Here is a 14728-nt window from a genome sequence, read left to right as displayed (position 1 = left end):
TGATACAGTACACAGGTTCTATATATAAACTACTACAATTAGTAGTTTCCTGAATGAGACAACGGTAACGGTGACTAAACAGATCACGTTCAAGCCGGCTAATTCTGATCATCAAACAAAACTCACCAACGCTTCCAAAGGAAGGGCTCTTAGAAATAGATATATGGCGTTAGGGTTAGAAGAAATAAAAAATACAGTCTATCTGATGGTACTTATTTTTATCATAAATACGTTACACATTTACATAAGTCTATACAGACAGAGGCTAGGAGGAGAACAGAGAAGGAAGCAACAAGAGGAGGAAGAAAGATGAAAGGAAAAAAAACTGACAAAGATGTTTTCTTTGCACAGCGTTCAACACAGAGTCATCATTATTTCAAGTTTATGTATTATACGAGTGTCCCCCTCATCATAAAAGAAAATGTGGTGTTCTAGAACACTATTACAACTGTTCATGTAAAACATTTCATAAAAAGTCATTGTCCATACTTCAAAACAAAAGTAATAAAGTGATGGATTTAGGCAGAATCCACTGGTACTCAAAGGCTTATTGGGCCTCTAAAAGCCAATAGTCTCGCTACGTAAACTGTACATAGTCAGTAAAAGGACTACCTGTTTTTTTGAAGGGCTCGATGCAGCAACACAGCTTAGCTAAAGTCCACATCGCTTGTCGTTGACTCGGGAGACGCATTCGATCCGGGTTGCTCGATCTGCCTGTGCCGTAAGAAAGGGCTCTGTCTGATACAATTTACCGGTAACGCGTTTTGACACCAGAGCAGTGTATACTCACGGGTCGCCCATATGACAGCGGTAATGTTGCAGAGAATCTTTGTTGACACGGAGACAGGTGAGGTGGAGCCTGACGTCGCTGAGGCACGTGCCTGGGACTGGATGAGGTGTGGGGTGGGGTGGGATGGTGTGACGTGAGGTCCCGGAGACTGGAGAGGCGGCATCGGTGTCAGCGGCAAACAGCCGCGGTGATGGGCCGGCAAGTGGGGATTTCCCCGGGGGCGGGCTTAAACGGCCGTAAACCAGCGGCCCCGGAGCTCCAGTGTTTACTGCCGGACGGGCAGGTCCGCCCGGCGGAAGAACACGTTTTACGGCCACAGTGGCTGGACGCTGCTGCCCGCCACTCCTCATTCTCCAGGTTCTTGGGAGCGCGCTGGCCTGGAGCTCTGGAGACGCGTTCGTCAGTTCGGAGTTGCTGCGTACCAGATTACGCAGTGACTGCTCGACAGGGCCGCACCCACACTGCACGCTATCTACACGGTCCAATCGCACTAACGTGACTACCGCCTTTGTTTGACATCAACGTGCAGTAACAACTCACAGACGACAGGTTGCAGTTCTGGCAGTGGAGGATACGTAAAGAGTGTCGGCTGGGGGAGGGGTGCGGGGGCGGAGGACATCCAAAAAACAGTGTAGTCGTTGTCGCACTGAGGACGTCCAAAAGAGCACCATCACTGGCTTTCGCGACAATGGTTGAAGCATTTACGAAACGGCTAAGTTCGTAAACTGTTCGCCTGCCGATGTGTTTCAGGTACCGTGCATGGCGAAACGGCGCTACTCAAAACCGGTTGTGAAATAACTGTGGTGCACCACAGGCCACAGATGACGGGGGAGAATGGCGGCCCCAGAGATGAGTGCGAGCGAAGACACGTGCTACTGACTGCCCAGATAAACCAAGGGGCTGCCAGCGTTTTCTCCTCAGTAATCGTTCAGGGAACGTTTCTGGGCGAGGGCCTCTGCTGGAGGCTCCTGTTCCAAGCACCCATGCTCACTGGTCCTCGTTGGCAACGAAAGCCCGAATTTTCACTCCATTTCCGCAACTCGGTGTCCACTGAAAGGCGACAGGGGGTCCTACATATACATGAATAACGTATTATGCTCCATCAGACAAATTTTCGTTGACAAATAAGGCGTGAAACGTCAGAAGGCGAACACACTGCAACAATCGTCGCAAGTGTCTAGGTCAGAGGAGTGACTCTTCCGGTCTGGGGAAATTTTCGTGGCGTTTTTCTGTATGATCTTGTCATATTCAAAGGCAGAATGGATCAACACAAGTATGCATATATTCTTGAGGACCATGTCCACCCCTGCGTGCAGTTTGTTTTTCCAAGACATGGTGCCCTTTACCAGCAGGACAATGCATTGTGTCACACAGCTCGCATAGTGCGTGGGTGGTTCAAAGAGCACCAGTTTCAAGTAGTCCCCTGCCCAGCAAACTGTCCTCATTTAAACCCAATCGAGAATCTGTGGGGTTTCGATCTGGTTGTTTACGCGTGTCAGCTACTGTGGGAGTCAGCACTGACACAAACAAGGAAGGAGAGAATTTGCGATGGCCGATGGTATGAATCCAAATTGATCTGTACATAACACTTAAAAATTAAGAGAATTTTTTATTTCTGAAAAGGAAAGAAACATAACTTCTCTTCATTAAGTGGCTTGATACGCCTAACGTGCCACCTACATGGCAATACTTTTACACGCTACTACTACTACTACTACTACTACTACTACTCATAGAACGTAGGCCAAACATCGTCGGACAAATGAATAGAGTCAGCCAGGTCCGTCACGTCCACAAAAATTTCGAATCGAACACAGCTGGTTGAAGCTTATGCTGACTGTGGCAAATGACTACGAGGGTGTTGTTCTTACATGTGCCGTTCCTGAGATACTACTATTGCTAATCACTGGAGCAACATCTGCACCCCGCGTTCTTTCAGCCATGTCTTCTGACTGGTTTCGTGCGGCACACCTGCAATTCCTCTTCTGTGTCAACCTCTACATTTCAGAGTAACACTTGCAACCTACTTCCTCAATTATTTCCTGGATGTATATCAACCTATGTCTACCTCTGTTTTTACCCTTTACTGCTACCTCTAGTACAATGGAAATTACTCCCTGGTGTTTTAACAGAGGTCCTGTCAGCCTGTTCCTTTTTCTTGTCAGTGTTTTTCACGTATTATTTCCTCACCCTTGACACACTCCTCATTTATTACCTTATCTTTGAGGCTGATTTTCAATATTCTTCTGTAGCGCCAGATCTCAAATGCTTTAGTCTCTTCTTTCCCGGTTTTCCTACAATCCATATCTCACTACCATACAATGCTATGCTCCAAACGTACGTTCACAGAAATTTCTTCTTCAAAGACCTACGTTTGATACTAGTAGGCTTCTCTAGGCCAAGAATGTCATTTTTGCCAGTGCTGATCGGCTTTCTCTGTCTTTCACGTGTTATTTTGCTGCCTAGTAACAAATACGTAATCCCCAGTTCTCTTGTTACGTTTCTCACTGCTCTTATTTCTTTTTTCATTACTTTTTTCTTTCTTCGATTTACTCTCAGTCCTCTTTTCACGGTTCATTGCATTCAACAGATCCTGTAATTCTTCTTCATTTTCACAGAGGATATTGGATCTTAACAATATTATCCTTTCAGATGGAGCGTTTGTTTCCCCCATTACTTCTTTGACGTACAGATTGAGAAGCAGGAGCGAAAAACTACATCCCTGGCTTACAGCCTTCTTAATCTGTGCACTTCGTCCTTGGTCTCTCATTCTTATTGTTCCCTCTTGGCTCTTGTACGTATTGTACATTACCCGTCTTAGCTATAGCTTACCCCTATTTTCCTAAAAATTTCGAACATCTCACACCATTTTACATTGTCGAACGCTTTTTCCATATCGACAGATCCTATGAACGTGTCTTGATTTTTTTTAGTCTTGCTTCCATTATCAACCTCAACGTTAGAATTTCCTCTCTGGTGCCTTTACCTTTCCTGAAGCCAAACTGATCTTAACCTAACACATGCTCAATTGTCTTTTCCTTTATTCTGTATATACTGTTCTTGTCAGTTGTTTGGATACATGAGCTGTTACGCTGATTGTGCAATAATTTTCGCACTTGTCAGCTCTTGGAGTCTTGGGAATTATTCTCATGATTTTTTTTTTTTTCAGAAGTCTAAGGCTATATCGCCAGCGTTATGCATTCTATACACCAAAGTGAATAGTTGTTTTGTTGTCACATCTCTGAATGATTTTAGAAATTGTGATGGAATGTGTCTGTTATCGCTTCTGTCTTCCAAAGATCATTAAGTTCTGATTCTAAAACTGTATTCCCTATCACTTCTATATCGACGTCTTGTTTGTTCTTCAATCACGTCATTAGAGGCGTTCCCTCCAAAGAGACCTTCCCGGCTATGCGGCACAAATTTCCACGTTTACTGCGAGACGATCGCCCTATGGTGTTGCATGAAATCTCACGTTGTCATGTCGCACAGCATGTCAAGCTGTTATTACAATGGCCTTGGGAGGTCTTGGCGGGCCCAGGCGAGGTGAAAAGCTTTGTGTTGTGCAGTCATCAAGGGTATACGAGTGGGCCCGTATCAATGATGTTTCGTTGAATAATTCGCACGTTGACACTTGTTGAGGGTCCAGCACTGAAATCCGAAGCAACTTTGAGGAAGGGTTGCACTCGTGTCACGTTGAACGACTGTCTTCAGTGATCGTTGGTCCCGTAGTTGCAGGATCTTTCTCCGGCCGCAGCGATGTCGGAGATTTGATGTTTTACCGGATTCCTGATATTCACGGTACACTCGGAGATTCTGTGTCCCATCGCTCACGCGCGAACTATAGCACAACTACTGTGCCAGGTATTTATTGCCTTGCGTAGGCGTTGCCGACCGCAGCGCCGTATTGTGCCTGTTTACGTATCTCTGTATTTGAATACGCATGCCTACACCAGTTTTTTTGGCTTTTCAGTGTATTTTATTCGGCAGAAACTCTTCCAGACTGGACAGCAAGTGGCCGGCCGGACCTCCCACGCAGAGTCTCTCCAGCAGCACGGGGCCACGTGTCGGCCGCCGCCAGGTGCCGGGTGGGTTCGAGGGACCGTCACTCAGTCAGGCGGGTGGGCCGCTACTCGAGATGAGGCAACGCGGGAGAGAGGATAGCGCACCGTCTCCGACCTACAGGCGCCAGGAACTCTTCCACTCGACCGTGCACCGCCTACACAGAGCTATGCCATCACCGCGGCATCCTACGGCGTATACACGTTGCAACACTGTGTCTGCAGACGTAGATATTACTGCTTTCGCCATTTCCTTCTCTGTTCCCCACGCTGGCTGTGCGTGCACGCGATCTGACAAGCGTCAAGTGGCTTCTGTTCGCAGTTCACGTAACTAGTTGACATACGTAAAACTTCAGTCTTTGCAAGTTATCGTTTTCAGGTTATCATTATAGCGTGGAAGTACTGTAACAAATACGTCTGAAAATGCGAAACACCAGAATCTGCCAAGTTTTACGGAAGCTCGAAATTTAGCGCCAACTCTAATGCGAGATGGTTTTAATAGTTCCCACAACGAAACTCTGTCTTCTCGTCTTACGTACAGTACATCAGCGGCAAGACGCAATGAACACCGTCACTGCGTGATAATGACGGTGATGTTACTGACGACACTGTCACTACAGCAGAGTTACTGAACACAGTTTTCCGAAGTAAATAGCCTCGGTGTAGTGAAGCAGCTGAAATAACATAATAATGGCTTGGCCTCCAGATCAGATTCGACACCAGTCACGTTCCTTACAGAGTGTGCTGATACAATAGCTCCACGCTCTCTCGTTGAAAGATCCCTACCTAAAAAGTGTAATGTCACACCAATACCGAAGAAAGTAAACAGAGGCTACCCGCTCAATTACAGACCCATATCGCTGAAGTCGGTTTTTAGTAGGATTTTGCAACAGCATTATGAATTACCTTGAAAAAGAACTATGTATTGACAAACAGCCAAAGCGGATTCAGAAATTATCGTTTTTGTGAAACACAACTGGCTCCTTTTTCCCACGAAGTAATGAGCGCTATTGACAGGGGATGTCAAACTGATTCCATATTTTACGATTTCCAGAAGGCTTTTGAAGCCATAACTCACAAGCTGCTTGTAATCAACTTGCGTGCTAATGGAGTATCGTGTAAGTTGTGCGACTGGATTCGTGATTTCCTGTCAGACAGGTCACATTTCGTAGTAATTGACGGATAACCATAGATTAAAACATAAGTGATGTCTGGCGTTCCCCAAGGATGTGTTATAGTGCCTCTGCCTTTCCTTGGGAGAGAATCTGAGAAGCCTTTTAGTTTGTTTGATGATGATCCTGTCATTTACCGTCTAGAAAAGTCATCAGAGCATCAAAACTAATTTCTGAACTACATAGACAATATATCTGTATGGTGCGAAAAGTGACAATTCATTCTACATAACGAAAACTGGGAAGTCATCCAAATGAGTACTAAAAGGAATCGGCTACATTTCTGTTACAGGATAAAACACGCAGATCTAAAGGCTGTCAGTTAAACTAAATACTTAGCGTTTGCAATTACGATTATTCGCAGATCACGTAGAGAATGCAAAATGTCTACTAAAGAGACTGCCTACACTACGCTTGTCCGCCCCTTCTGGGATACTGCTGCGCAGTGTGCGATCCGGATCAGATAAGGTTTGACGGAGGACATCGAAAAGTTCGAAGAAGGGCACCCCGTTTTGTATTATCGCGAAGCTGTAGACAGAGTGCAATGGCTACGACAACGCGCTTAAAACGAAGGTGTTTTTCGCTGAGACAGGATCTCCTCACTAAATTTCAATCACCTATCTTTCTGCTCAGAATGTGAAAATGATTTGTTGGCGGCCCGCTACATGGGGAGGAATGATCACCATAATATAATAGGAGAACTCAGAACTCGCACAGAAAGATTTAAGTGTTCGTTTGTCCCGCTAGCTATTCGAAAGTGGAACGGTAAAGAAGTACCCTGAAGATGATTGGATGAACCTGTCAAGGACTTGAGTGTTTATTGCAGAGTAATGATGTAGATGTAGATGAAAACGCGAGCAAAAGGATAGTTTACGGGTAGGGGGTACATTTTGGTGCTAGGGTCTTATTTGAGCTAGGAACAGGGGGAAAAGGGTTTTGTTTTAACCTGGACCAGCGGTCATTACTAAAGCAATTGTAGCTATGTTACAGAACATTAAGGAAGGTTTGGACGACAAACAGGAGCTGGTGCCCATGCAAATTTTGGTACCGAATAATTCCTTTTGCAAAAGATTTTCATTGAGCTGAAATTAATGAGCAGGTAATGACTCCATTTGTAAGGGCACCGTTCGGATTTTGGGTGCAAAAACAACCGTCCTTAAATAACTCCGGACGGAAGAGATACTGATGGCTCAAATTTGGCCCACTGGTGTTTTGGATCTTGGTCTAAGGTAATTTCTAACCGTTAGAAAAAAATCTTACTTCGATTGGATTTCACATGAAAAAAAAACACGTTTTTGTGGGAGTATTTTGAAGCGCGCCACTTCTGTATACTTTCAACTTGTACGAAACGGATCAAATTTTTCACGAAGATACATAAATGGAAAAAATTAAAACGAAATCTTTCTGTGCAATAATCTGGATTCGTTCTCGGGATACTATGGTTTAAAGTCCAACTGAATGTAGCAAGTAAAATTCGGTCAAACGTTAATTGAATGCGCGGAAACCGTTTAAACTGTATCACACAAATAAAAATTAATTGTTACGATAAAATTGGAAACTCACTTTCAAAAACCTAATTTAATTCGGATTTTACTTGCAAGAAACCCATTTTTTGTCTTTTTTTACGCTCCACTTGTATGTTTCCAACTTGTGCGAATCCGTTCAGATATTGTAAGAAAGTATACAAATACAAGTAATTAATAGTTGTCGTGTTGTTTTGTGATAGCTTTATCCGCTGCCACAATATAAACAACATGGTTCAAAAGGCAATAAAAAGACCTATACCGGATGAGCCGTTTCCAGAGTCAACAAAAATCTACATCGGTTGCCAAGCTATAGCGGTCTAACGTCAAAACTACGGTAGAGTAAAAGTTGGAAACTAGAACAAAAATGTTCCTATAGTAGCACAAAAATATGCGATTATGTCCTGGGCATAGTTAGGGAAACAGAAGAAGGAAACTAGGTATTCGAATTATCTGGAAACTTCAGAGACGTTTGAACCAAAACATCTTGACATATCCGCTCGTTTTTACGAGTAAATCGTAAACCGTACGTCACCAGCGCAGTGAGCTCTCTCAGATGCAGCCCTTTTACTGATACATGTGTGGTAAGGGGTGTATGAACGAACAGACACAAACTTGGGTGTTTCTGGAGAGATCGAAGCACCTACAACACGAAATATCCGAGAGATAGGGAGTATCGCAAAGTGGGGATGCTTGCATCATAAAATTTAATGACACATTGTGTCATTTTGCACGGCATGACAAATACCATGTTGTTTAACATGATGGCATATTATACGACATGACGTCATGTATCAGGTTCTATTGGCACGAGGCACTGTTGAGCCAAACCATTATAACCACCTGCTTAGTAGGATGTTCTGTCTTTGGAATGAAATACATCACTGATTCTGCGTCTCGGGGATCCTACAGATTGTTCGAGGTTTGTGGCGGTTGTGTAGCGTTAGATGTCTACGCAGAGGTTATGTAATTCGCCTGAAATAACGGGCCGCTGATTTGGGTACGCGGTGATGGCGCCCGACAGCGACCCAGATGGGTTCCATAGGATTTACATCAGCCGGATTTAGTGGCATAGACGTGAATTTCAGTTCCCTGTAATGCTGCTCAAACCACCGCAGCACGGTTCTGGCTCCGAGACGCGGACCATTTTACTGCTGAAAGATGACATCACCGTAGGGGAATACCTCAAGCATGAAGGGATGCAGGGGTTCGCAGCTGTCAGCGTGCCTTCAATTACTACCACAGGTCCCACGCAAGCTCAGGAGAACGTCTCCCGTATCATAATACTGCTCCCAGACGGCGTTTGTGGAGACGACCATCGACCTGGTGTAGCAAAAACGTGGTTCACCCGAAGAGCCGACACTTCTCCATTGGCCGACGGTCGAGTCCCGACGGTCCCGTGCCCACTGCAGTCGTAAATGACGATGTCGTTGGGCCAACGCGTGAACACGTAGGGGTGGTCTGTTGGAGAGCTCCATGTTCAACAACGTACGATGAACGGTGTTCTACGAAACAGTTGTGCGTGCACCAGCATTGTACTCTTTCGGCAGAGCTGCCACAGACCACCATCTATCCTACTTCAGAGAGCAGAGAAGCCTCCGATCCTGATTTTCTGTGCAGAGGTGAGTTCACTATCCTCTTACCTCTTTCCTTAGATGCTCACGACAGTAGCACGTCAACATTCGTCCAGTTTCGCCGTTTTCATATTTACTCGTTCACAGTCTCTGCGTAATGTGTCCTTTGACAGAGTCTCTTCTCTCAGTGGATTTCCCAATTTGCACCCCATATGTTCGTTAGGGTGATCCCCCGTCCGTGTTTGATCCTCTTAAATACTTTTGTTACTGCGTCACGCCCTGGAAACACCATTAGGCGGCATTCAAAGTCATGGTTGGCAGTGCTCGTAATGTTCTGGCTTACCAGTGTTACAAGATATACCAACAGGTAAAAAAGCGCGAATATGTCAAGATGTTTTGATTTAAAAGTCTTTTCAAGCTGCTGGACAAATCCAAAAGCTGGTTCCCCTCTTTTACGTCTGTAACTCCGCCTTTTCTATACTATGGCTGGAGCATTTTTCATGCTGGTGTTTTTTAATGTTTATACATATAGAATAATTTGTCATGGAAATATTTTAACGCAATGCAAGAATTTCTACTGAATTTTTTTTTTTGTAAACAACACTTATTTGGCTTGTCGCCAATAGGGAATTGTAACATTTTGGGAGAACTCTTTGTTGCGTCACGGATGCAGCGTGAGAGGAACGTAGCGAGCGGTGAATGCGAGCCGGCGGGTGTGACAGCGCGCTGGAGAGTTTCGGGAAAAGAGCAGCATTAAGGGAACGATGTCGGTGGAGAATCCGACCATAGTGTTACTGGAAGAGACGCAGCGCCATTACCGAAGTGTGGATTTGCTCATTGACGGAGTTGCAGATGCTGGAAACATCTTTCTACGTGTCTACAACCACGGCAACGTGCTCAACAAGTCCTATTCCTCAGGTAGGCGCCACTCAGAATCAGTAACTTCATTACAAGTTATAGGCTAGCTAAGACTACAATACTGTAATGCACGTTAACTGTGTTTTCTTCTGTGGTAGATCTTATCCCGAACTACAATCTGTTCCTCTGTTTTGAATTATAACGATGAGTCATTGTTATTTCTGTTACTGATAGTCTAAAGAATCAGTCAAAAGCCTATTAACATTGTTACTGAATTAAAATTAGATACTGAAGTACGTTACATTGCAAGTCGCTTATTGAAACTAACATGTTTTTGCCGCTGCATTGCAGTTACATGGACGGCGTAGTTACGATTACCTACACTCAATGCCGTGTGACTGATGGCTTATGAATGCCGTGTGATTCATCTTACACGAATGTCAAACTGGATGTGTTTCTGCTCTCTCGGTTTCGTACCTTCTTTGACGTGCTGTAATAATGCTGCATTGCGGGTGGATCGGCGCTGTGCACCGACGCTGCAAACAGCCGCACTCGCATCAATTACATTTTGTGAAGAGTGCTTTACCGAATTTGTGCGTTCTTTGCTGTTACGTCTTTGTGTACAAGACTGTGGAGGAGGTAATTTTATACGATTTTTGTGTCATGTTGTGTGACTACATAACAGCGAAAATTGGAGCAACAACCAGTCCCATTGTAAGCTTGTTTCCATTCACTTTTCAATATTTTAGTGATAATTTAAATCAAATGTATTTCGCTACATTGCAATAACAGTAATTTTTGACACCCAAAAGTAGTGGAAACGGCTCCCAATATTTGATTTTGAGGCGTGGTGTGCTGCTTTGAAACGGTCATCGTTCAGTACGCTAACTGAAGATTTCGGCAGAAAGGTCTCGCAATTGCCAGAGTAGTGCCCCGTACCACTTGCACACTATGTTGTTTTAATGGCCCACTGAAGGCGTACAAAGTTCGCAGTGAATCCGTGTCTCGGCGTCGTGGCCTCCCCCAGTCAGTACACGGAACGAAATTGCGCTGCAGCGTCATACACTTATCCATCGAACGCCGACGTCTACAATTTTGCATTTTCCGTCCATACCAGTGTGAATATCAATTAGAGATCAATCAGTATAATTCCTTATTGGTACGTCTCTTTTTTTCTGAGTGTGTATTAAGCCTCTATTACACGGCTGGCTAGAGGCGACAATTTAAGACAGCTACGTGGCAGGCGCGACAGGCGACCACATAACGAGAATCAAAGCTCTCCAAACCAGCAGCAGCACTACTACCAGTTCCTACAGTGGCAACAGCAGACCAGCTGTCACCACGACTCAAGGCATTAGTGAAGGTGACATTGAGCCCCACGATTTCAAAACACACTGACCTTGACAGAGGCGAAAGGCGATTCTTGTTGGTGTTGTAGTTCTCTGGGCTCTCCCCTACAAGTGAGAATATGAAAGGGAAAGCCGTAGCGACAAAGCCCGTGATTTCGTTGCTTAGCAATAATAGAAGTGTACATGATGGTGCCTGGAAACTTTTCCCTACAACTGGTGCTCACTGAAGAGAGGGCCCCCTGAACAACAGGTAGCTGACTGACAGACAACAGGAAACGCGTGCAGCTGTCTCTCTGTATAGTAGTGGGGGTGGGGGTGAAACAATCGCTCGCCCTGTGGACTCATCGCCGGCCAGTCCTATTCATCATCGTACACGGCGACCCGCGGCTGTCGACCCCCTGTAGCGTGCCGGAAGCTCGTTACCACGGAGTGCTTCCCCCCGTCCCATCACAACGAGTGGCGCCGTCTCCAGAGGAAACAAGGCAGCAGCGGCCGTGCGTAATACACAGCCACTCTTCCTCTAGTTAGCTTTCACTACCCGCTACCGCACAAACGGTAGCGTAGCACCACTGCCAATTTCGAGGTTAAGAGGTGAGAGGACACAGCAGTATGTTATACACCTACATAGATACTCTGCAAGCCACCGTACGGTCCGTGGTACAGGTTTCCCTGTACCACTGCTAGTAATCTGTTTTTCTGCTTCACTCACAAACAGAGCGAGGCAATAACGACTGTCTATATGCGTCGGTACGGGCCCTAATCTGTCGTGTCTTATTTTTAAGGAATTCCGAAGACTGCAATACCACACAAGTACGAGAATTAGCACAATCAGCTTAACAGCTAATGGAGCCAAGTTGCTGACGAGAGTAATGTACAGAAGAAAGAAAAAGAAAATTGAGCACGTGACAGATAACGATAAGTTTGCCTTTAGAAAGGGTAAAGGCTCCTGAGAGGCAATTCTGACGTTGCGGTTGACAGGGCAAGCAAGACTAAAGAAAAATCAAAACACGTTCATCGACCCGGAAAAAAAGAGTTCGACAATGTAAGCTGTTCGAAATTCTGAGGAAAATAGGCATAACTTATAGGGAGAGGCAGGTAGTATACAATATGTAGAAGAGGCAAGGGGGAATAATAAGAGTGGACGACCAAGAACGAAGTGCTCGGATTAAAAAGGGTGTAAGACAAGTCTTTCGCCCCTGCTGTTCAACCTGCACATCGAAGAACCAATTATGGAAATACGAGGAAGATTGAAGAGTGGAATTGAAATTCAACGTCAAAGGATATCAATGATAAAATTCGCTGATGACATTGATATCCTGAGTGAATGTGAAGAAGAATTACGTGATCTGCTGAGTGGAATGAACGGTCTAATGATTACATAATATGGACTGAGAGTAAATCGAAGAAAAACGAAAGTAATGAGAAGAAGCAGAAATGAGAAGAGCGATAAACGTAACACTAGGACTGATGGTTACGAAGTATATGATGTTAATGAATTCTGCTACTAGGGCAGCAAAATAACCAATGACGGACGGAACAAGGGGGGACATCAAAGGCAGACTATGGAATGAAATGGACTACTGTTTCGATATTTCTTGAGCAGCGCATGGACCTTCCCCTACCCAGAGATATGCGCTATGTCTTGTGTAGTTTGTCGGAAACAAACAATTGCAATCTGTTCCTTATTTTTGAATCACCCCGTATAACTAAACAGTCCACGGTTATTCCATTAAGTTCCGGGACTGCAGCATGATAACGTCGACTTCTTGACACGATATTTCGGCTGACAACCATTCAGCCATCTTTTGGTGGGGGCTAAACTCTGAAGATTGCTGGTTCACATCGCTACCTTTATACCAAAAATTGGAGTGAAGGCGCATGCGCAAAGACAGCCCCTGTATGAGCTACCTCTGTGGAGTTTCCCTCCCTCTTCGAGTGTTGCTCCATCAATGGCGCGTAATGTGATACTACATACGCGCCCTCTGTCATAATGCACAGTCGCGCAGTTAAATTTCAGATGTCAAAATTAATAAAATCAACTGTTGCTAGGCGTGTCATTTTTCATAAAATATTTTCTTTCAGAAAAAGTAGAGAAATCATCTGGTCCTATGTCTTATCCACTTAAAAGCAGCCCTCACGATTAGTAATACCTTGCGCTAAACGTATTTATGCAGATTCCTTAATAACTGGATAAGGCAACGGCCTTGCCGCAGTGGATACACCGGTTTCCGTCAGATCATCGAAGTTAAGCACTGTCGGGCGTGCTCGGAATTTGGATGGGTGACCATCCGGGCCGCCATGCGCTGTTGCCATTTTTCGGGGTGCACTCAGCCTCGTCATGCCAATTGAGGAGCTACTCGACCGAATGGTAGCGGCTCCGGTCAAAGAAAACCATCGTAACGACCTGGAGAGCGGTGTGCTGACCACACGCCCCTCCTATCCGCATCCTCATTGAGGATGATATGACGGTCGGATGGTCCCAAGGGGCCACTTGTGGCCTGAAGACGGAGTGCTTTTTAATAATTGAATCCCAGAAGGATCTAATCGAGACCAAGATTTCCGTGACAGAATAACCCATGGAATGTCCTGTGGAAATACAATGTTCGGCTATGGCTGACTTATTGGGCTCCGAAAGGCGAGGGTGCCGATCGTGTTCAGCACATCTTTCACGTACTGTGCGCGTTGTCTGATGAATTGAGGCTTTAGCACACTGGCAAGGTATTCTGTAGATTCTAGCCTTCCGCAATTCCGGATCGTCCTGTGCCGACCCGAGAGAAGCACACGTCTTTGTAGGCGAGCAGAAGATTACTTTGACATGATGTTTTCTTAAGAGTTTGCCGAGTTCGGACGAAATATTGGCGACGCAGGGGAGGAACGCCCTGCACTTGAGTCGCTGCTTTTCCTCTTGAACTTTTGGGTGGTAAGGTTTCTTCTTCCTTAAAGCTGTGCTGATCTGATGGGGAGAATAGCCCTTACCTCTGAACATTGACTGTAGGTGTTCACTCCTTCGCAACACTGTTTCACACCTGACACCACGTGTGTGCAGTGCAACATCGTTCAAAGGACGCCCACAATCTGTGCTGGGTGGTGGCAGATTAGATTAGATTAGTACTTGTTCCATAGATCATGAATACGACACTTCGTAATGATGTGGAACGTGTCAGGTTAATAAAAGGTGTCTATACAAGACATTACATTACGCAAAATATTACAAGACACTTAATTTTTTTTTTTTTGGGGGGGGGGTGGGGTGTTTGGGGAAATTATCAACTTCCTATATCCAAAAATTCATCTAATGAGTAGAAGGAGTTACCATTAAGAAATTCTTTTAATTTCCTTTTAAATGCTATATGGCTATCTGTCAGACTTTTGATGCTATTAGGTAAGTGACCAAAGACTTT

The 14728-nt window shown here is 44.9% G+C and overlaps 1 pseudogene; it reads left to right on the top strand.

Annotated features, from left to right (window-relative positions):
• The first annotated feature begins 13521 nt into the window (after positions 1-13521).
• Positions 13522-13639, top strand: LOC126211008 (5S ribosomal RNA; annotated as a pseudogene).
• The last annotated feature ends 1089 nt before the right edge of the window (positions 13640-14728 follow it).

Source organism: Schistocerca nitens, chromosome 10, assembly GCF_023898315.1.
Source record: "Schistocerca nitens isolate TAMUIC-IGC-003100 chromosome 10, iqSchNite1.1, whole genome shotgun sequence".
NCBI classification, from domain to species: Eukaryota; Metazoa; Arthropoda; class Insecta; order Orthoptera; family Acrididae; genus Schistocerca; species Schistocerca nitens.
The sequence above is the reverse complement of the archived record's forward strand: the minus strand, read 5'-3'. Positions and strand labels throughout refer to the sequence as shown.